The sequence below is a fragment of the Heterocephalus glaber genome, unplaced genomic scaffold (assembly GCF_053883595.1).
Source record: "Heterocephalus glaber isolate CG9 unplaced genomic scaffold, H.glaber_assembly_v1.0 deba00000676, whole genome shotgun sequence".
In the NCBI taxonomy this organism is placed as follows: Eukaryota; Metazoa; Chordata; class Mammalia; order Rodentia; family Bathyergidae; genus Heterocephalus; species Heterocephalus glaber.
Window position 1 is genome coordinate 4,630,740 of NW_028258156.1, and position 23,077 is coordinate 4,653,816.

The following is a 23,077-nucleotide window of genomic DNA, read 5'->3' on the forward strand; positions in this document are numbered from 1 at the left end:
TTGGACCGTCAGCACGTGGTTTGCTTGCATTAAAATGGTGGAGGTAGTGGTTTCTCCACCTGCTGAGCAAGCGCAAGGACCTGAGTTCGATCCCCGGTACAAAAAAAAAAAAAAAATGGTGGAGGTAGTTGGATTTGTTTATATCTTGCCTTGCAAGAGGACATTTTTAATAGTTGAAGGCATCCCCAGCTTCATTTGAAAAGACTGAAGGATAGGCAACCTATCTTCAAACTTGCATTCAGAAAAACTTATAGTTGTGCAAATTACCCTATCTAGGAAAAGCAACTGTTAGATGGTAGTTGATGGAAACCACCTAACAAGATCTTGAAATTACTTAACCCATTCATTTTATCCTGGATCTGCAGGCTGCCTCCAGGTCAGGCTCTTTGCTAAGCCCTGGACAAGTTTGAAGCTGTGTTCATCCAATATCTCCCTAAAAGGGCTGGTGATAATTTCCCATGGAGGGCAATGGTTTACATAGTATATAAGTTCCACTCTGTACTCTTGATGTAACTATACTAAACTACTTTAAGACTCAGGTTCCTCATCTGTGAAATGGGGATAATAATGATTATGATTGTGTTAGTCAGCTTTCCATCCCTGTAACAAATACCCCAGACAAGCTGACTTGTAAGGAAGAAAGGCTTATTTTAGTTCAACATTTTGGAGGCTCATTCCACATTGCTTCGGGGTTGTGGCAAGGCAGCACATCATGAAAGAAGTACCAGGTGGGGCAAAACTGCTCTCCTCATGGAAGTTATAGAGAGAAAGAGGAAGGGGCCAGGGTGCTACTATCTCCCTCAAGGCCCTGCCTCCAGTGACCTAAAGACTTCCCACTGGTGCTAAGCCTTTAACACACTGGACATTCCAGATCCAAATTACAGCAACGTCGATGATGATGATTGTAGCAAACATCTATTGCGTGCATAACACCAGACTCAAGATGAGCTCAGATGTAAGGAAACTTTGTGTATTCTTCATTCAGTCCTCTCAACAACTCAATAAGGTAGGTTACTAGTATTGCCAGTTTTACTCCTGCTATAGGATATAGTGAAGATTAAATGAGTTAATATATAAAGTACTTAGCATAATACCTGACATTAGGAGAGCTCCGTAAATATTAGCAATAATAATGACTACCTAATCCGTCCTTAGAAGCCAGCCCCCAAATAACTGTTATAGCTGCCTTAAGAGAAGTATAAGCAAAATGCCACAAAGGCGCAGAATCAGAATGGAGAGATGGGTCCCTAGGAGGAGCAATGACTTCACATGAGAAGTGATGTTGGGGCTGAACCTTTCAAAAATGGATGTGTCCACAGCAGGCAGTGTAGAGCCACTCACAGGAGTGAACCAGCATGAACTTGGCCCAGAAGCAGGACAGTGTGGGACATGTTTGGGCACAAGAGACAAGGCCAGCTGGCTGAGGAAGATGAGATATATGAGTTAAAGTGGAAAATGCAGGTCCTCTTGTAAGCACCTTGAACATATTCCAAATGTTTGTAGTGAATTTGGTAGGCAAGGAAGCTATGAAGAATTATAGGTGGTAAACTCTGTGGTCAGAGCTTTTTGAATGTAACCCTTCAAGGGTTACCCTGGGAACACATAAAATATTGGCAAAATCATTGGTCCTGGGATTTAAAATGAACCACAGCCAGGCCGCAGTCCTAAGTCGATGAGATTTTGGCTTTAAAGAGGAGGATTAGATCAGACCCGAAACTCACAGGGGTCAGGTTTAACTGGCCCGGTCCCTGCAAAAACAGTGCCAATATTTTAACTGAGTTTAAAGTGTAGCTGCCCTGCTTGCCTCATCCCATCTAGTAGACACAGAGGTCCGGGATGAGGAGCCAGCACACGGCCCACATGGGGACAGAGCCAGGCTGGGTGTGATTTGTCTAAATCTTGCCATCAAATATTGCAGCATCTTTCTTTCTCTCCCCATCATTTCTAAATGGAACAAAGTGTGACTCAAGGACATTCAATTCATTGTGAATTTCTCATGTGCCTTCAGTGTACAAGGAGCAGAGCTAGAAAGCCGCATGAATGTGACCTTTCTCCCCTCAGAGCTTAGTTTGAGGAGAATATAAAGCTGGGACACCAGTAACTCTCAGATAGAGTGAACAGGGGAGAGGAACATTTCCAGGGGAGCAAGCAGGGTGCCTGGGTGGTGGAGGAGGGTGTAGGAGCTAACGAGGGGTCTTGGAGAAAGCAGCACACCTGAGCTCCTCAAATTGTCCTTTATATTTTATGCACCATCCATTTTGAACCATTTGGTGTAGTGTCTTGAAGTACAGAGATCTTGATTTGAATCTTGGATTGACTTTTTACTGGCTAGTCTATGCTGGTAATTCTTTAAGCATCACTGTCTGCAAAGTGGAGGAATTGCCTGACGTGTTGCTATTGGAGAGTGAAGAGACAGCATACCAGTTCAGATACTCTTGTGTGCAAGCAACAGAAATCCAACCCAAACTGGCCCAGCAGTCAGGGAATCTCCTAGCTTGTGGCAGGAGCTGTTGCCAGTGCAGTACCTTCTAGGGTGACCCACACTGCCAAGGGCTCAAGCCCTTTATTTTGCCACGTACAGCAGCAGCTCAGCTCTCGCAGACCTGCTGTATGTATGTTTGTAGTGTAGCAGGAATGTCAGTCAGGCTACACACATCCTGATCCACACCCAATTAGAAGGGGCTGATGTATACCACGTGAGCTTGAAAACCAAAAAGCAAAGAAATAAATAGAACAGTAGTAAATAGTGACTACCAGAGCACACTGCATATGACAAAGACAAATAATTGTTTTTTAAAACTTTTAAGTTTTATGTCTGCTTGTATGTGTACTTGGTTGTATTAGAAAATAATTCATATGACAGCTTCCATGAAAAATGTTGAGAAACATTAATTTGAGCTAATCACAGAGAATGGCTAAAGCTGGAGTCATTCCTTAACCAGGACACTGGGGGAGAGAAAGGGTAGATGGTGGTGGTACTGAGTTCCAACCCAAGAGGCCTGGCCTAAGACTGCACATTTTCACCACTCTACTGAGCTGGCAGTTAGCCTTCAGAGTTCACTACCTGAATGGGAAGTGCTTAGGACAGTGCTGGGCCTATAGAGTAAGCACTCAATTAACAGTATCTATCGCTAGGGATGGGATTTGGGAAAGACCAGTTTGCAGTCATGAAATGCTCTTGTCTAATGTTCTCTCCAGCCTGAAGTCATGGAGACTGGCCCATGGAAGGGAAGGAAGCTTTTATGTCCTTTTCCAAGCTGCATCTTAGTAAAGGGGACATCATGGGTCCTAGTCAACTCGGATTTCTGTGAGAAAGTGCCATAAACTGGAGAGCTTATAAACAACAGTCATGAGTTTCTCATAGCTCTGGAGGTCAGAAGTCCAAGATCAGGGTAACAGCGCAGCTGGTTTCTGCTGAGGGAGCTCTTTTGGATTGTAGATTACCTCCTGCTTTTCATGTCCATACGTGGCAGATGGAGGGTGAGAGAGTGCCTCGGGGTCTTTTTGCAGTCTCTTTTATAAGAGTTCTGATCCAATTCTTTTTTTTTTTTTTTTGCTTAAATTCTTTTATTGGTACATTTTAGATATACGATACGTTTACATTTATCATTGGTGCTTGTACCTGTACATGATGTATCTTGGTTCTTATTTTTTCCTCATTCCTTGTCCTCCCTTCACCCCCTCCACCTCTGATCCCATTCTTGAGGGCTCCATGCTGATTGGTGATAGCTCCCTGCCTCTTAACCCCATCACCTTGGGGATGAAGAATTTTGGAGACACAAAAAGTCTATTGTACATGTTATCCTCAAAAGACCATTTAGGACATGGTCACACTTCTAAAAAGAGGTATGTGTGGGTGGCACTGAGCAGGGACAAAGGTAATTTTCTTTAGGACACATCTCGGACACTTGAGCTGTGTAGGGAGGTAATATGGTGAATCAGTTCAATCAGTTCAATCCTGATGTTTAGGAGATTTTCTGATTTCTTCCTGCAATATTTGGAGAATCTGCACAATCCAGGAGACTGAACAGAATGACCTTCATGTGGCCTGGTGTAGGAAGAAGCAACAGAGAAATCCCTCAAAAGAGCCTGGCACTGTTTTATACGGGGCCATCTTAATGAGGCTAATCTAATATAGTAAAGGAAGGATTTTTTTTAACAAGTCCCAAGAGGACTAATAAAATGGCTTTGAATTTTATTATTTTTTGGAGAGAGAGGCACTAATTCAATTAGCCACAAAATGAGAATTTCTCTAGCCTTACTGTCTAAAGTGGTTCTGAAGACTGCTTGCACCATGGAAATACTGGGGCTGTTCTTAAAATAATCTCCTTTCTGAAGAAAGAAGGTTTTGTCAAGTTTTTAGCTAGTTTTTGAACTTGAACTTGAGATGATAGTGGTATTACCTTGTGGGTTTATTGGGAGGATTTTGCATTTAGCTCAGCATTGGGCCCATAGTAGTCACTCAATAAATAAGACCTATTGTTCTTATTAATTCTTATAATTCTTATTGTGAGTGATCTTGCAATTGCGAGCCAACAAGGCTTGTGTTTTTCTTAGCTGGCTTTTGAATTTTTTTTCCAGTGCTTTCATTTTTTCCAGGTTTAAAGGATCTCAGTCAGTGATTTTTGGAAGGTATCTAGGAGAGAAAAACAATAAAGATAAATGATATTTTGCTTGAAATGCACAGCAGAAGTTAGAGTGAATGGAGAAACAGAAAGAAGTCAAGTTTTCTCTCTCTGACTTCTCAGAGGACTCTGTAGATGCCAGTAAAAAAGACTGATAAAACTAGGGATATGATCATTTGTTTGCCATTGAATCATACTTACATATTAAAGTCGGGTGCATCTGTCAGTTTAATCTAAATTATTCCTCAGGGTTGAATATCGCTCAAATCTCAGTGGTTGAGAACACAGGGTTACTTCCTGCTCTCTTTCTCTCTTGTTGTGACTCTGCTTTGTATCAGTCTGTTCTGGAACCCAGGCTGAAGGAGCAGTCTCAATTTGAGAAACTATTGATCTGGAGGGAGAGGAAAGAGAATAACAGAACCATTGAATGGTTCCTCAAGCTTTTACTCTGAAATGGCAGATGTCACATCTCTGTATATTTTGGGGACCGGAGATAATCCTCCACCCAAGCCTACCACCAATGGATGGTGTTTCCTACCATCCCACAGGGAAAAGCGCTGAACAATGGGGAAACAGCCACATTTCACTACACCTGAAAAGTCTATTATCAGCAGGTAGGGGAAATAAATTGAAATACAGAGATGCATTTGATAAACTGGTGATATTGATTGTACTATTTGTTTTCTAATGCTGTGTAACAAGTCAAAACCAAACTCATTTATTATTGGACATTTTCCATGGACCAGGAGTCTGGACCCAGCCTAACTGCTTCCTCTGCTCAGGGTCTCACAGGCTGGACTTAGGGGGTATCGGATTGCAGTCTCCTGCGACACAGAGGGCTCCACTCCTAAACTGACAGGGTTGCTGGCACAATTCAGTCCTCTGTTGTTAAGCCCTGAGGCCCCTAGTGGCCACCCACAGTCCTTTGTCAGGTCGTCCTCCACAGGTACACAGGCAGAGAATGTACAATTCACTTTCTTCATCAAGGCCAAAGGGACGGACCCCTTTCTCTCTTGCAGCCTTTCCTGTTTTCAGCATATCTTTCCTAGAAGTGAGAAAATCTTACTGCAAAGAGCACAGACCATGGAGCTGCTCTTCTGTATTCTAATCCTGGTTCTGCCGCCTCTTTGTCCTCCTCCTCTTCATCGTTTTTCTTCCTCTTTCTCTCCTCCTTCTCCTCCTTTTTTCTTCTTCCTCTTCCTGTTCTCCTCCTCTTTCTTCTTTTCTTTCTCTGTCTCCTACTTCCTCCCTTTCTTCTTCTTCTTCCTCTTCCTCTTCCTCCTCTCCTTCTCCTTCTCCTTCTTCCTCCTCCTCCTCTTCTTCTGGCAGTACTGAGGATTGTTCTTGGGGCCTCTGCTATATTCCCAGCCCTTCTTTATTTATTATTATTATTATTATTATTTTGTTTTGAGACTAGATCTCAAAACATTTCCAAGTTGCCCAGGCTGGGCTTGAGCTTGCCGTCTTCTTCCCTCAGTCTCCCAGAGTTCTGGGTTCCTAGGTGTGTGCCAACATGTGCAGCTCTGGCTCTACCATTTATAGGTCACCGTAAATGAGTTACTCAGTCTTTCTGAGCCTCAATTTTGGAGGCCACTGTACAAGCAAAGATAAGGAATGTAGCTATCTCACAGGAGATTAGAAGTACTAATCTTATCCGTATATGCTAAATCACTTATTTTTTTTTAATTTTTATTTTTTTACACAACAGAAATTTATTTTTTCACACCTCTGGCAGCTGAAAGTCCAAAATCAAGATGTTGGCAGATTTGATTTCTCCTGAGATCTCTTTGTTTGACCACTTACTGTGTCCTTATACGATCTTTTCTCTGTATGTGATCACATCTTTTGTATATCTTCCTTTTCTTATAAGGACATCAGTCATATGGGAGTGGGATGCCAACCTTATGACACCATTTAACTTTTAACACACCTTTCTCCAAAAACAGTTTGGGTGTTAGAACCCCAACATATGAATTTTAAGGGGGACACAATTCAGTCTACCAAAGGTACACTGTCTTTCTTCACCCTCCCTTGTAAATATGTAGGCATCTGTTTAAGGGTTAGATGTATTTAAGTTGGTCATCAAGCCTCAGGCCAGGGAAGAACTTTGATGTCCAATGACAAACAAAGTTACAGAGCTAAGGACAGAACCAGACTCAGAATCCCCAGGCTATGTGGATCAAAAAGTAGGCTAGTGTGATGAGAAATTATAATTTTACGTCCAGAGAAAAGTAAAGAAAATTTCTTTCCCTTTTCTATCATTCATTTAACCCTTTCTTTATTCAAAAATATAAAAATGACAATTGAAAAGAAATGCCATAGTCTTGTTCCACAGTACCCTGGCATTTCTCACTGATAGTTTATTTGGATAGGTCTAGGTATTTCCCAGAGTAGAGTGTGGGCCTCCTTCTTAGATGGGCATCTTCAAAACCCTAAAATGGGTTCCCAGTAGTCTGGAATTGTGTAGGTAAGGGGTGAGGTCTGGAGGGCTTCCCATCAGCCATAGCAGCTCTTGCTGCTGCAGACTCATCCTATTGATCCAGCACTGTCCTTCAGAGGCTGGTGTCCACCAGCTGCCCAGGCTGCTGTAGCACCTGCTTCCTTCTGTTTATGGTGTTAAGGACTTTCTTCCTGGGACCCAGCTGTATCTGTATGTTCTGAATATCCTCATCAGAGCAAAGCAACAGAGCTTCCAGATCAATCGGCTCTCTCATGAAAATGGGAAGGAATTCCTCCAGGTCCAGGGACTGCAAGGACACTTCCAGGGGAGTTGAATCAACCACATCTTCCTCCCACTCCACTTCATCCTCATCCCAAGGCAGATTACTTACAAGGCCATTTTCCTCTTTCTTCATCAGCCTCAGCTTCATCAGCCTCTGCTGTTCCTTGCCTTTGGAGAAATTCACTGGGCATTTTAAATCCCGACTTGGTCTTGCTGTTTGAGAGGTTTTCAGAGCTCAACACTCTGTTTCTCATAAAAACAATATTTCCCAGACCTGGATGGTTGAGAATGGATTCATGTTGCACATCTTGGTCCTCCTCTGCTGAGAATATGAGCTTCCCTTTGAAGTGCCCTGATAATGAGTCTTCTTCCTCCTCTCCGAACATTTCCATCACATTCCTCTGCCCACTTCTGCCTTCCTTCCCCACCTGCTCTGCTGCATCTTTGTTTTTCTTGAACTTTAACTTGAAGGGGTCTTTAATGCCCTTAGAGAGTGATCCAGGTCTACTGGAAGCAGAAGCACTTGAGAAGGAAGACCTGGAGGACATCCTCTTGAAAGAAGAAAGACTCCCAGATTCCTCCTTGCTATAGGCATGGGCCATCTTATTTTGATGCTTCTCCTGGAGCTTTTCACATTCTTTGGTTTGCCTCCTGGCATTCTTCTGAGCCAGCTCCTTCAGCCTGGTGACCTTCTTGGGATTTATGACTTTCTGGGTAGTGGCAGCTTTATCCAGGAGGGCAACACATTCACCCTGCTCCCTGCTGGCAGCAGCATCCAGTGGAGACTGTAAGTTATTATCCAGGGAAAAGATGTTGCCACCGAAACTGATCAGGAATGAGACATAGTGGGCATGGTCATTGGAGGCGGCATAATGTAGAAGAGTGTTTCCCCAGATGTCACACCTATCGGGGTCCCCTCCTCTGCTGCAGATTATTTCCAGGGCTTGCAAGTTGCTGTGGTAGGCTGCCAGGAGAGTGGGTGTCATGCCATCCTCATCAGAAAGAATCAGGTCTCGTGTGGTAGCCTCTTTCAGAAGTTCCAGGTAGCTATCACTAGCAGCTTGGTGGTAGCGAGTGGACATTTTTTTGACTCACCAAAGCTTGACAGGATGGCTCTCTCCAGGCAGAGCAGAAGGTTGGCAGAGCAAACTTCCTATGGAGCTGGTTAATCAGTGACAAGGAATGTCACACCAGGACAAAGGTCAAGCCAGCCTCTCTCCTTGGAAGGCAGCAGGAAAGGTTCACAGCACTGAACTTGGCCCCTTTCCTTCTGGAGTCAGCTTCAGAGAACTCTGCTTTCACTCCTGATGTGCAGAAGCAGTAGAATATTCAAGGTCACGCTAAATCATTTAGAAGAGTCTGGGGCATGATATTTAAACATTTGCTGTCATTCCCGAGGGCCTGCCATGTGCCACATTTTATGCAAGAAACTAGAGATAAGAGGGGAAGAAGGGGAAGACCTTACATGCAAAGTCTCAGAGTCTGTAGACATGCAAACCTAAGAGAACCATCATCCAGGTAACCAGGGCCCTGACATGGCCAGAGGCAGAAGCAACTATCCTAGGGAAGGCTTCATGTAGGAGGTGGCCTTAAACAGATCTGGACAGATAAATAGGTGACAGCAGCCAGGAAGCAGGAGTAGGTCTTGTAAGGCTGTGGTGTGTCCAGGAATGTGGGCTCCTGCCAGTGAGTGAAATGAAGATTTTATGAGTCAACTAGTGAGGCATGAAGCTTGAAGGTTGCTGGGGAAAGGATGTGAGTGGCATCACTCATGTTGGAAAGACAAGATTCTTTCAAATAAGGACTTCCTTCTAGGTTTCTCTTGGGCCAGAGACTTTTAATCACTTTTGGAGAAGACCCATTCCATAGTAAAATGGTAGTGTCTTGGGGTTGACATTTGCTATTTTGTTGGTGGCTACTTGGGTGATTTCTCCTCCTCTCCATAGCAAATTTGCCATTCTGGTTAATAGGATTCTGTTTAATGTTCAGAAAGAAAATATCTGCAGTTTATTATTGTTAAACCCACTAAGGGCCGGGATTTAGCTCAGTGGCACAATGCCTGTCTCACAAGTGCAAGGTCCTGAACTCAATCCCTGGCACCAAAAACAAAAACAAAAACAAAACCCCACTAAACATTTAAATCACAGTTATAATTTGGTTTGTCCAAGCAGTAGTTAATTTTTGACTTTGGCAGAATGTGCCATTTGGTATTGGAATTATTTTCATGAGTTTTTTCCATTCACTGGCTTCAGGATCCTGCTTGCTTCATAACTCTCTATGTGTAAAATGGGTCACATTCTAAACATTTTTTTGTGTGTGTGTATGGTGTTGCAGATCCAATCCAGGGCCTTATGCATGCTAGGCAAAAGCTCTACCACCAAGCTTTATCCTCAGCCCCTAAAAATTCCTTTTAAGTCAGTTGTTTGGCTCACCAATTGAACATTTCTATAGAAAGCATAATTGTTGTTAGGTCCCTAGGGAAGTCTTGATTTTAGCACATAATGTAGCCAACTGATTGCTAACATTTATTAAGCTAGTGATACAATCACAATTCTCATAATTTTTATTAAAAATAGGAAAACTAGCATTGAGTAGATTGCTAGCCTGTTGCATCCTGCAGTTTAAAGGCAGCTCTGGATACCTTAGCTAACTGGAGCCTCACCACCATTCTGGGAGGTCAGTGCAGGTGAGGAAACTGAGGCTCTGAGAAGTGACTGGCTTGGTTAACAGCAGGCACCATAAGTTGAAACTCTTTTATTTACAGGTACAACGGGGATGGATGAGGTCAGAATTACCTTCCCAATGTCAGTTGCATGAAAATTTTGCCACATTTGGTTTAGAGTTATGAGAAGGGAGTGGCTTATAATGACAAAATCTAGAAGTGGCTTGTCTAAATTTACTATTTCTATGTTCTGGAGATAAGGCGTCATGGATTTTTTTAAGACACAGCTTCTGGTCTTTGGTAACTTGGTATAGTGTTAGAAATTGTAGAGTAGAAAGTCCCTTGTCCAGGGCATTTGAGATCAGGAGTCTCTTGGTTAATCTAAAAAGATAATTTAAGATTATAACCAGAACAAAAATACATGCGTGTCTTCTAAGTCAAAATCAAAATGTCTTTCCAGACTAAATAAATCAGTTTGGTCAAAATAAGTCAGTTCTTTTAAAAGAGAGAGTATACAAAGCAAGTTGCTTTATAGTAAAATATATCTGTCTCTGTCTCTCTCTCTCTCTCTCTCTCTACATATATATATTCTTATATCATAGGAAAAAGAGAGATAGAGAATACTAGGCAAATTATTTGACAATGAAAGAGTCATGTGCTTATATCAAGTATCTTTCTCAGGCTCTTATAGCAACTTTTTGTAGAATTTATTGTGTAGTAATTAAAAATACTACTTTTTAAACTGACAAATAACAGGGCCAGGGATTTAGTTCAGTGGTTCTGCCGACTGCCTCGACAGTGCAAGGTCCCGAGTTCGATCCCCAGTACCCCCCCCAAAAAAACAAAAAAACCCCTGACAAATAAAAAGGATATGTATTTATGATGTACAACGTAATTTTTTGAAATATGCGCACATAATTGAATGGCTAAATCAAGCTAATGGAAATATGTATCATTTCACATATTTACCATGTAATTGTGTTGTGAACACCACAAATCTACTCTAAATCTACTCTCTTTGGAATTTTCAAGTATACTAATACATTGTTACTAACTGCCTATGGAGTAATTTTAAATTTGTATGAATACTCCTTGAAATCAGCGACCCTGCCTTACTTTTTGTATTCCATGGCCCTAATCTGTTCTCAGTACATGGTGTTCAATAAATATTTGATGTGTATATGAGAGGCTAATTTAACATGATATTAATTATGCTAGTTGAGTATTATTCTGAATCTGAGGCCAGAGCATCAGCCCCCTTTTCTGCTTGCTTCACTGCCTCCCAGACACACACTCAGGCCTTGGGAGACTGGGGGCTCCATCTTGGCTGCTCTCCCCAATGGCTCGGCCAGCTTTCTTAAGCATGCCTTTCTGTTCCATTCCATGATGCACTTTGTTATGCTCCTTGGCTGTCTTCCTGCACTTAATGACAAATCCTCATGGAACACATCTCTGAAACAGGGACACCTGCCAAGAAGAAGAGGGGCAGAATTCTACTCACTTCATTTTGGTGGAAGAAGTTTTCCAATTCTAAAATGAGAGGAGAACACTTCAATTTTATCTGCAGGTTTTCCCTGGAATTTATTTTTTCCTCCAGTGGTGCATTTAAGGCCTGTTGTTCCCAGTATATTTATTTATAAAAATGGATTTAAAGGCTTTAGAAAGTCTGTCAGGGGCATGTGGGGTCACATAATGCTTAAGAATGATGTTAAAGTTTTAAAAGTGATTTATTTTGACCCAGAGGCCAAATGGCACAGGCTGCAAATGTGATAAATCTAGCAAATAAACAAACAAATAAATAAATAAACATAAATGCCTTTGAGGAGGCAACTGGCCAATAGGCAGCTCAGCAGTTGGCATTTAGTTTTACAAGAGCACTTGCTAATCCCACATGCTCAGGACAGTTATAAAGGCTTCATTTCCTCCCTACACCTCGGCTCCTCCCCAGTGTGTGGAACACAGCACTTGATCCGAGATTGAAAATGTGAATGTGCTCCCCATAAGGTGATGACTTCATGTATATTGGTATTGCCAGTAGGGGTTTATTTTCTTTCTTCCTAGGCTGTGATCCTTTGAAGTCAGGAACCACGATTTACACAGCTCTTTGCATGGGGCTTTATACATAATGTGTATTCTACAAACATTTATAAAACAAACGAGTGAAGAACGTCCCTTTCATTGCTGTGTCTCCAGCACCCAGCACGGTGCTGAGCACAAGAGAAATACCCAATAAACGTTGAATGAATGAATAAATGAGTGAATTGTGCAAATCACAGTTTCAGCACTCTTGTAATCAGAGGTGAGGGAATTTTGGAGTCCTTTTGGTTGCTAGAGTGACGTAGTGCCCTTACAGTTGACCCTCTGTATCTGTAGGTCCTGTATCTGAAGATTAACCAACTTTGGTTCAAAAATATTAGAAGAAAAAACTGCATCTGTACTGAACATATATAGACTTTTTCCCTTGGGATTATTCCCTAAGCAATACAGTATAGCAACCATGCACATAGCATTTACATTGTATCAGGTACAATAAATAATCTAGAGATGATTTAAACCATGGATATCCAAGCTTTTGGCTTATCTGGGCCACAGTGAGTGAAGAATGGTCTCGGGCTGCATATAGAATATATAATATAGTTAATGTATAGAAGTAACAAAACTTCCTTTTTTATCTTTTACCTAAAGCCTACTCTTACTACCACTTCTGCCAGAAATTTTGGTGGCTCTTCATTATTTATAGGTTAAAATTTAAACATCCTAGACTTGTTTTCAAGATCCTTCCTAACCTGCCTTGAAAGCTGTCTTCTGCGACTCCATTTTCAGCCTCACCCCTGGCAGGCTCACACGTGTTGCTTCTGAGAATTCGGTTTCCTTTTTGTTTCCCCTCAGTGGCCCTCACTGAGCACCTGCTGCATGCCAAGCTCCAGACAAAGTCAGACTTATTTCCTCATCTGTTTACTGGTCACAGCAATGCCATGCAGCTTCCGCTCCGCTGAGTGAAATCTTAACCACCCCTTGAGGTCCCTCTCAAGTCTTTCCTCCTCTGAGAAGCCTGCCTTTCCAATCCTACACTCTTGCATTAATGTGTTTATATGTTTACATTGTTCTCTTAATTGCACAATCTGCTCTCATAAAGAAACAATTCTGTTGCAGCTTTTTTAGGCTTTTATAAAATGTCAATTGCTTGATGAAGGCATTTAATAATTACGGTCTAACTGACTATTGTAAATACTTTTAACATTTTGAACCTCTTATTATTTTCTAAATTTGTATCACTTTAGCAATCAGAAAAATGTGTCTTTGAAATACGAAGTATGTGTCACACTAAAATTTCAATAAACATCTCTCAGAAGTACAGATGGCCAATAAATATATTTATTTGTTTTGAGATTTTTTTTTTGGTACCAGGGATTGAACTCGGGTCCTTGTGCTTGTGCAGTAGGCGGCGAAACCACTGAGCTAAAGCCTCAGTAATAAATATATTTAGAAATGTCAACATCACTAGCCATTAAAGAAATGCAAATTAAAACAATGCTGAGATTCCATTTACCCCCAGAAGAATGGTTATCACCAAGAAATCAAATAATAACAAATGCTGTTGAGGCTGTGGGGGAAAAAGGAACACTTCTAATTTGTTGGTGGTGATGTAAACTAGTATAACCATGCTGGAGATCAGTATGGAGATTGCTCAAAAAACTAAAACAAGAAATTTCATTTGATCCAGGTACTGTATTTCTTTTCTAGATATCGTTCCAAAAATGTTAAAGACATATTACAGTGATAACATGTGTACCTATATTTATAGAAGCTCAATAATAATAACTAAATCTTGGAAGCAGCCTCTATGCCCATCAACAGATGAACGCATAAAGAAAATGTGGTACACATAACAGAGTACTCCTCTGCCACAAACAAGGATAAACTTAAGTCATTTGTAGGAAAATGGATGCACATTGAAACTGTATTAAGTAAAATAAATCAGACACACTAATTTAAATGTCTCATAATCTTTCTTGTATGAGAAATCCAAAGTATACAAAAAGAGCAAAATAAAAGCTAGTAATAGGAAACAGGGAGATAGATATTTCTCAAATGAGAAGAGGCTCAAGAGACGAAGGGAAGAGAGAGGCTGGGGAGGGGAAAGGGATGAAAGAAAGATGTGTTCTGTCCATGTCCCTGCCAACTCCTCACAAGGGATGTAATCATTATGTAATGCGAAATGTACTGATAAAGAAATAAGATTTCGATTGTCAATATTAATAGAGACATCATTTTGAACATGGGTATTCATAGCCCACATTTACCCTTTTTACTCTTTCCTAATTTCTTTGTCTGAAATTCTGGTAAAAACCGTGCATATCATGAACACTATTGCACCTTTTGGGCTCGAAAAGTCGGAAGAAAGGAATACCTAAGCCTAACTCTTTCCCTTGTCCCTTGTGGAGTAGTAGAAGGGTCATAAGGCGGGATCTTGTTTCTCAGGAGTCTAGTCCCTTCTCCGTTATCGACTAACTGTGGAGCCTGGCTAAGTTACTCAACTATTTGTATTTCAGTGTCATTTGTCAAAAGGGGAACAATGATACCAACTGCAGATATTTCAGCTCCTCTTTTCCATCAGACATCTTGGGTTTCAGGCAGGGTGGTAAACAGACACTTCACATTTTTTGTTTCAGGCCCTGTTCTTTGACCTTACAAGTCACCTGCTCTTCTTGAGGTATTGTCACCTTCTTGAGTCAGACATCAGCTATCCAGATTTTGCTAACAATGTTGGAAATAACTTCCAGCTCCACCTCATGCCATCATTTTGTATGGATCTTGATTTGGGGACCAGAGCTTGCTGTTCTATTCTGACTGTTTGATTTAACTTCTTTCGTTCATATGACAAGTTAGAAGGTTCTGAGAGTTATTGCTTTTGACCTTTTAAGGTTATTTAATCCCTCTGTAGTCTTTCTGTCTGTCATATAAGTCTCTGTTCTCTAACCATTAAGAGTATTGGACTTTCAGCTGCTTCCTACCCCTACATCAATAAGCCCCAACTCTTTAGCATGGTACATAGCTGCACTAGCTATGACTCACACTAGCTCAAGCCAAGAGGGAATTTAATGTCTCATGCAGCTGAGAAGTCCAGAGATGGATCAAGAGCTTCAGGAATAGGTGGAGATAGGTGCCCAAACAATGCCTTCGGGGCTCAGTCTCTGTTGTTATCTCCTCCTGGCTCCTGTTTTTTCTTTATCATGGCTTCATTTTAACAGAAAGCTTCTCTGCAGGTAATGGGGAAGATGTTTGCCAATATCCAAAAGTTTATATTCTTGTGACCTCAAAGTAAAGAGCCATTTCTATGATATCTTTGCATTAATCTGGGAAATCCCTCACAGACTCTGCTTGGATCTTGTGTCCAAAACCTGGGCCAGTCATTAGTGCCAACTCTTATTATCTCCTCCTGAGACATGGGCTTGCCCCTTGATGGTGGGTGCCTGGGCACAGTGGTGACAGCTCCACTGGGACCACACACAGTGGTGGGGGAGCAGCCTCCAAAGACAAGATGAGTGGTGGCCAGACAAAAGCACCAAATGGCCTCTGGGAAGGTCCCCTGTGTTTGGCCCCTTCGATCTGTCCAGCTCCTCCTAACACTTCCTATTAGCTCCACCTGCCAGACACATGCTTTGTTTACTCTGATGAAAACCTGCCTTCACCTTAATACCTTATTTTCTTTACTCTCAGTGCTCCCTAGAATTCCTTTCTTCCCCTTCTGCACTTGTCAAAATTCTTCTCAGTCTTCAAGGTTTAATTAAAATTCTGTTTCCTTCAAAAAAATTCTTTCCTTTCTTTCCAGTCCTTTCACTGTTCTGTCAAAGGATTTGGCTAATCGGACCTTTATGGAGGTTGTTTTTCTTCCTGCTAGCAGAAGTTACTGGCTTACATGTCTACAATATGATGATTACTCTAACCATCCAGTATTCTTTCAGTGCCACCTGGAAGATATGCAACAGACTTTTGTGGGATAGATCAATGTTCTCTTGACACAGAATTGAGGAGATTCTATATATTGGGTCTTTATATAAACACACACACACACACACTCAGAGCCTGAGTCCATAAATGTAATGCTGCTTAATGCTGCACACTTACGACTTTTGCATGTTCCCAGTAATTCTATAACAGGAACAATGCTGTTAGCTTACTTATAAGTTTTATCTGGTGACTTTTCTTCTTTGGGTTAGAGAAGGGCATGAGTTGAGAATGAAGCTGGGGAAGAAAATACACCAAGCTAATAAACCTGGTGGGTGGTAGGACTGAAATGCATCCTCTCCAGGAGAAAGATAAAGAACCAGGGGAGGCTGCTGGATGAAATGTATGACAATGCAGCATGTGGGGCTGAAGCTGGTTCTGCAACATGTTAGCGGTGCAATCTTAGGCAAGTTAACTAAGGACTCTGTGCCTTAATTTCTTCTCTGTAAAATAGTAATAATAGAGTTTTCATGTCATAGGACTAATGTGAGAACAAGACAAGAAAATGCATGTAGTAAACCTGAGATAGTACCTGGCTTCTAGGCGGGGCTAAAATAGGTGCTGCTTCTCACCCTAAAGTCAAGGTAGGTAGAGATGTTCCTCAACTTATAATGGGGTCAAATCCTGATTCATCTTTCATAAGTGAAAAGTAATGTAAGTAAAAAATGCATTTAGTACACGTGACCTGTTGAACCTCCTAGCTTAGAAACACAGTGCACTGTAAAAGTGTTGGTTGTTTTCCCTTGTGATTATGGGGCTGACTGGGAGCTGTGGTTCACTGATGATCAGCGTTTCATCAGAGGATTGCACTATGTTTCACCAGCCTGAGAAAAAAATCAAATTCAAAATTAGAGGTACAGTTTCTGCTGAATGCATATAAACTTTGAACCATTGTGAAGGTGAAAATCAACCTGAAAATTCAAGTTGAGACATTGGAAGTCAGGGTCTGTATGTATCTGATTTTTTCCCAGGGTGCTAAACAGATTGGGTAGGAATGATTAAGAATTACACCCTCTCTCAGTTCTGATTGTAGCTACCTGGGTAATATTGTCATCATTTAATGACCAGGATGATGACTGCACTGAAAGGATGGAGAGAGGCCAGTCATCTCTATTGAGATCAACAGCAGCAATGAGCTATGTATTTTTATTTTCATTGCTTCTGGGAAATGTGGGGAGCCTGAAGAGACAGGGCAGAAGCCCTCTTGGTCCACATTACACTCGCTGAGTGGAGAATCCCCCACTCTGACTCCCAGGTCTGAATGTTGAGGGAGGAAAAGCAAGCCATTTTGTGGATTAGCTCTGTGGTTATTTACAGTAACCTAACTCTAGGTGCCGTAAGGAAGGAACTCCAGACTGTGAGCCACTGCTGAAATGATGACAACACCAGGAACTTTGACTTACTCATCATCTCCTGTATTCAAATGCTTTTCATATTTGTAAAGAACAGCACACTTTATCCCAACCAATGCACATCACATCAGAGAAGAAGACACGTATGTGATTCATTTTCTTAAGGATGAAGTCTAAGGATTTACCTAAGGCCCCAGGAATGTCATGAGGTAATTTTTTGAAGCCCTACAGGTGGTGTGATGATTCTCGATTGGCAGGTGTACCTCCTCTCACTAGTCGGCTATAGGTTTGCATTTCCAACTGTGATCTTCCATGTTAATACTCTGACAGGCTCTTCCAGGAGGTGGAAAAGCTTCATTGCTTTACTCTTAAACAGATGGCTGGAAACATGCTTATTCCCTGGGTAGTGGTCCCAGACACCAGGAGAGAGGCCCTGATGAGCCAATGTGACTCTGAACCATGGAATGTGGGATAGGGTCAGAGTGGTGTACTTTAAAGGTAACCTATACAGACCCAGGCCTTTACCAATAAAGACCCAAAGAAGCAACACCATTTGTCCAGAATTCCTGAAGCATTTAATTTTCCTTTTTAACATTGATCCCTTTGCATTTTGATTACTTGCATATCTCTCTCCTTTCATCAGGAGTCTTTCAGCTGATAGTGACACCTCAAATTACCTTAAGCCAAAAAAAGACTTTCTTGGATCAGTAACCAAAATGTTTGGCTGGATTCAGAAGTCTTAACAATGCTCTTAGGATCTAAACTCTCTCTATTTCTCTGTCCTACCTTCCTCTATGCTGACTCCAGCATTATTTAGGTATGCTTTACCTGGTAAGGACAAATAAATTGCCATGGCTCCAAATGCAGAGGGGGAATATGGCCCTGGATTGGATCAGCTCTACTCCTGAACCAATCATGTGGTTCTGGTTGGTAGGACCTGGGTTATAGGCTCCTGGAGCTGGGTATGAAGTCACCCCTACCTAAACTGCAGAGTGAGATTAGCAGAATAGACAATCAAATGACATTTGTAACACCATTAGTAGAATGAGAAGGAATGGATGTTGGGCATGCAGATAAGGAAAAAGAAATAGACAGTGTATGTCCTTGACTGGAGTCCAGATCTTCAGTAGAAAAACAATGCATGTAAATTTTGCATCTATCTTATTTCCTTGTCCCAGGTTGGCAAAACAAAGGCTCTTGTATGCTGACAGGGTGGATTCCTAGAATGTGGAAGAGCTGGGCCTAAATCTTGTCTCAGAGCTGTTTTCCTCATGCTTTCTCCCATTGGGGACATGGCAGCTTCTAGAAAGGTTTAAAATCATCTATGCTTTTAGCATTTTATCCCTTTCTTTTAAATCATGTTTTCAAAGAAAGTATTCCAACTTTGCTGTTGAAATCAGAAATGTCATTATTATTGATTCTGGCCACTGTGCTTTGGCAGATTAATTGGCACTATTGATATATCAAATCTGTAGTTGGCTAATTGCATTTGCATCGCATATATCGCGTGAGCTTCCTTGGGTTCTCTCAGCTTTGTCTCCTGGCTCTCAGCTGCTCAGTCTACTCAGCCTGGCTGAGGTTTTCAGTCTTGGAAAGACCCACCCAGTTCTGCAGTCTGATGCATCTGTCAACACGATCCAGGTGCTGGTTCTCCCACCTCATCGCAGCTCTAATGTAATGCCTCTGGGAGGAGCATGGGCTCTCAGAGGGGCCAGATAGTGCAGCCTGGGGCTGTGGGGGACATTAATTCCCTGTGTTATGTGCTTTGACCAATGGCAGACAGGATATGAGAATGAGCCAGGTAGATGGATTCTTTCTCTTTTCACCCTCTGTAGACTCATGCTTCTCTCTGAAGTCCACTGTGAAGAAGCAGCCAACAAATGACTGCATTTTCTCATGTTGCTGCTTATTCTTACCTGTCTCATTTCTCTTTGCTTCATTTTCCTTGCCCCTGGATTGCACCTTCCAAAGAAAACAGTAGAACTTAATTCTTGCACCAGTTGTTTTTCAGGAGACAAGGGTTAGCACAATATTATTTTATTTTTGTGTGACATTTTCTCTAAAAGCAGCTTAAAAGGTCTTTAAGTGCAATCATTTTGATGTGCTCTGATAAAATGGGCTTTCTATTAATTTCTGTTTGAAGGATGGATAAGCTGAGATGCACCAAAGATTAGTCTTATTCAAAATTATTGGCCAAATCATCGATCCATTTAAATACGGGATCCAGGTTTCCTGTCTTCCCATTAAATACCCTGCACCCAACCACATTTAAAGTCTGGTATGCACATACAAAGTTCAGAGAATAATTGGTACAATTATCCTAATCATTTAACCCAAGGAGTCAAACTTACAGTAGCTGCATAATTGAGCTTGATGTCTGGGTGTCACATGGGGTCTTTGGAAACAGCCCACACCGGTGACCAGGATCTCACCATTGTGTTGTTCTACCTTCTACTGGTGATAGTGCTACTGATATATATATATTATATATAACATATATAATATATATTTATATAATATATAATATATGTTATATATAATATATATAACATATATAATATATATTTATATAATATATAATATATGTTATATATAATATATATAACATATATAATATATATTTATATAATATATATAATATATGCTATATATTATATATAACATATAATATATATATTTATATAATATATAATACATGTTATATATATAATATATATAATATATATATTTAAGCAGTTGATTCCATTTCTTGAAATATTTTGCATTATGGGACATATTCCTTTGCTTTTTAACCAAAGGAAATGAAAATAAAGTCCTAGGAAAGACAACGGGCTTTCCACAAGAGAGGAAGTGCCATAATTATAAATAAAATTTTTTAGACTTGACTAGAGGCATAATTAAATATGAAGGTAAAATTGATTCATATGGGGACATTTTTGTGCTTTGATGTTGTATTGATTTCAAAGTGACTCCTTGTCACTGCTTTGTGTTTGCTTAAATGAGCTAATTTCTACTACTGTATTTGTTATTTTTAGCATTTAAAATTATATTCAACCAGTTATGGAAAATCAATAATAAACAGAACTCTAATACAAAAATTTTTGTCAAGGGCTAAGTTTCAACCCAAACTTAAAAGGAAAACTTCATTGCTTCTGATCTTTTCTGAGTGTGAAGAGTGATATTTAGGATAGGTGGCTTTGGGTTTGAACTTTCCTCTTCTATTGGGGATCTTATTATTTTTCCAGTATTAAAAAGTATAATTGAGGAACTAATGCTCAGACTACAATGACATACTCATGTTACTGCTGTCCAGTGTCACACAGTGCACTCTTCTAGAAAAGGCCAATCTGATACGAAAGCCATTTCTGCTTATTAGTAACCCAAATTGTGTCAAACCAGCATCAAGAGCACAAAATGATTTCTGACACCTTTTAAAAAGTACATGAATGGTGACTGATTCAAAAAATAACAAATTAGAGAAACACTTCAAATATGTAAAGTAGAAAAAGCTCAGTTTTGATGTACATCTGAAGAATTTAAAGAAAATTTTTAATTTGCTTGATGTTTATGTAATACTGGAAAAATTGGTTTTAGTTCTTGGTTGGCTTCCATGCTTGGAGTTTGATTTGCTTTGTGGCCTGCATCATGGAAGGAACAGGGAAAAAAACTCACAAAGGTCTTCCTGGAAGAACTTTACCAGGAACCCAAGGAAAGGCTACACATAGATTCTACTATGGCAAGATTGGTGTGAAACCCTTTATGATTTATAGTTGGAAATTGGAGGAGGACAGTGAATTAGTCGTCATGGAGAGACTATCAGAAAGAAAGGAATGGTATCTTTCAGAGTCAGAAATTTGTGATTTATGTCATCTTTCTTGTCAACTTTTTGCTTGAGTTCCACTTTTTTTTTTTTTGTTCATCTATCAAGTAACCAGGACATCATCAGGTACGATAAATTCTTCAGGAAAATTGGGCATTTAAATTATTTTTCTCAAGTATATAAAAAAAAATGAAAGCCAGAATAAGCTAGATTCTCCTTTCTGGATTCATATCTCCAGAGTCTTGGGAAAAAAATTTGGAGGTTTGAAAAATTTCCCCATTCCCAGGAATAAGAATTGGCAGTTTAACATTGTGAACTTGTCAACACTGCTAGATAGAGAAACAAATGTTTGAAGGGCAAGAAAACTGAGATTTAAACCTTGGAATAACATTTTAAAACAAAGAACTTCTGCCAAAGATTCTTTAACATCCCCTCCCTTTAAAATTACAATAAAAAATACCATGAAATTCAATGAAATGCATACATTTTTAACATAAAAGCAGCACAAGGCTTTCCAGGCCCAACTAATGGCAGGCTCTCTAGGGCAGCAGAAATCATTATGCCTTGTGACAATTTGCTTTTTCACAAAAGGCTAACCAGAATTTTAGTAGAAACTGCTTCTGTTTTTACATGCATAAAAGGCAAGCCAATTTTGAAAAAATATGTGGGGCAGAATTTGACGATTAGTTCCTTCATACTGGAGGCACTGTGATACTAATTTCATTTATTACAAAGAAGAAGCTTCTTCCCGTTGTTCACTTTAGCATTAGTCAAATGTCACCTTCTTGACAAAATCAGGTGTGGGTAGCTTTTGGGCCACTCTACCTCATCTTTCGGGTTTTGTGACTTTTTCTACCCTGCCAGTGAATGGACAGTTTAGGGATGATGCTTACTAACCTCAGTGATGAGCTTAACTCTCTTTATTTCTTGCTTCTACTTTTGTTCTCTACATCTCTTCCTTTTATTCCTTCTCCTTCTATACTTAAGAACAAAAAAGTGTTTGAAAGCTACAAGGTAAAACAGTTGTTTTTTTTTGGTACTGGGGATCGAAATCAGGACTTTGCGCTTGGGAGGCAGGTGCAGCACCACTGAGCTACATCCCCGGATCTGGCAAAACAGTTTTTTGAAGCAAGCCTGTCCTATAAAAGAATAAGGAAATTCTCAGTATTCTCAACCAAAGTTAATTTTACCATTAGCTTGACTTTTCATAGTTAAGTTTCCTTTTGAAAAGCTGATCTTCTCCTGTATGATGATTATTCTAGTAAAGTTATGATATTACAACCCATGGGTGTAGGAAAGTAAAGCCAAGATTAATGTGCCTATGTATCTTTAATCCCTAGTCAGAGATCACTATTGAGCATCAAAGCCTTAAGTTGGAAAAATTTAGCCTCATTACTGTTTTGAGGTCTGACATCTGCCTCAGTACTTTTTAATAGAACAATTCCATTCATCTTGAAATTTCAAATAAGGTCTTCCAAAATGTTTCTTGATGTGCCAGGAATATACATCTTATATGCAGTGTTTTTACTGAAGGATGATATATTGGATTTTTCAAAATTTTTTTTTTATTCTGACACTTTCTGTATACCATGTCCTTCAAAGTTATTTCTGTTTTATTAGGTGATCTGTGTGCATGGCTAATAGACAATGGTGGATAGTTTTAATAATAATGGTGTTTTATGTACACTTTCAATGTGAGTGTGTGTGATATTTTTGAAATTCCCAACATTCCTAAGAAGATGGAGTCATCCTCCCAGGACTTGTCTCAGCGGAACTCTGGTGATCACTTAAGTCTCTACTTCCTATCTCATTCTGGAGACAGACTAAAGAATGTAATGTTCCAGTACAAAGTGATAGGTCATACATTTGTATTTCTGGCTTAGAATT

General features: G+C 40.3%; 1 pseudogene across 1 annotated transcript; it reads right to left on the reverse strand.

Moving 5' to 3' along the window:
* Nucleotides 1-3,859: 3,859 nt before the first annotated feature.
* On the reverse strand, nt 3,860-8,462 carry LOC147829223 (ankyrin repeat and SAM domain-containing protein 4B pseudogene; annotated as a pseudogene). The gene is made up of 2 exons (XR_015449333.1): nt 4,827-8,462; nt 3,860-4,636 (listed from the first exon to the last, which is right to left on the reverse strand). The product of XR_015449333.1 is annotated as an ankyrin repeat and SAM domain-containing protein 4B pseudogene (transcript).
* Between the last annotated feature and the right edge of the window lie 14,615 nt (nt 8,463-23,077).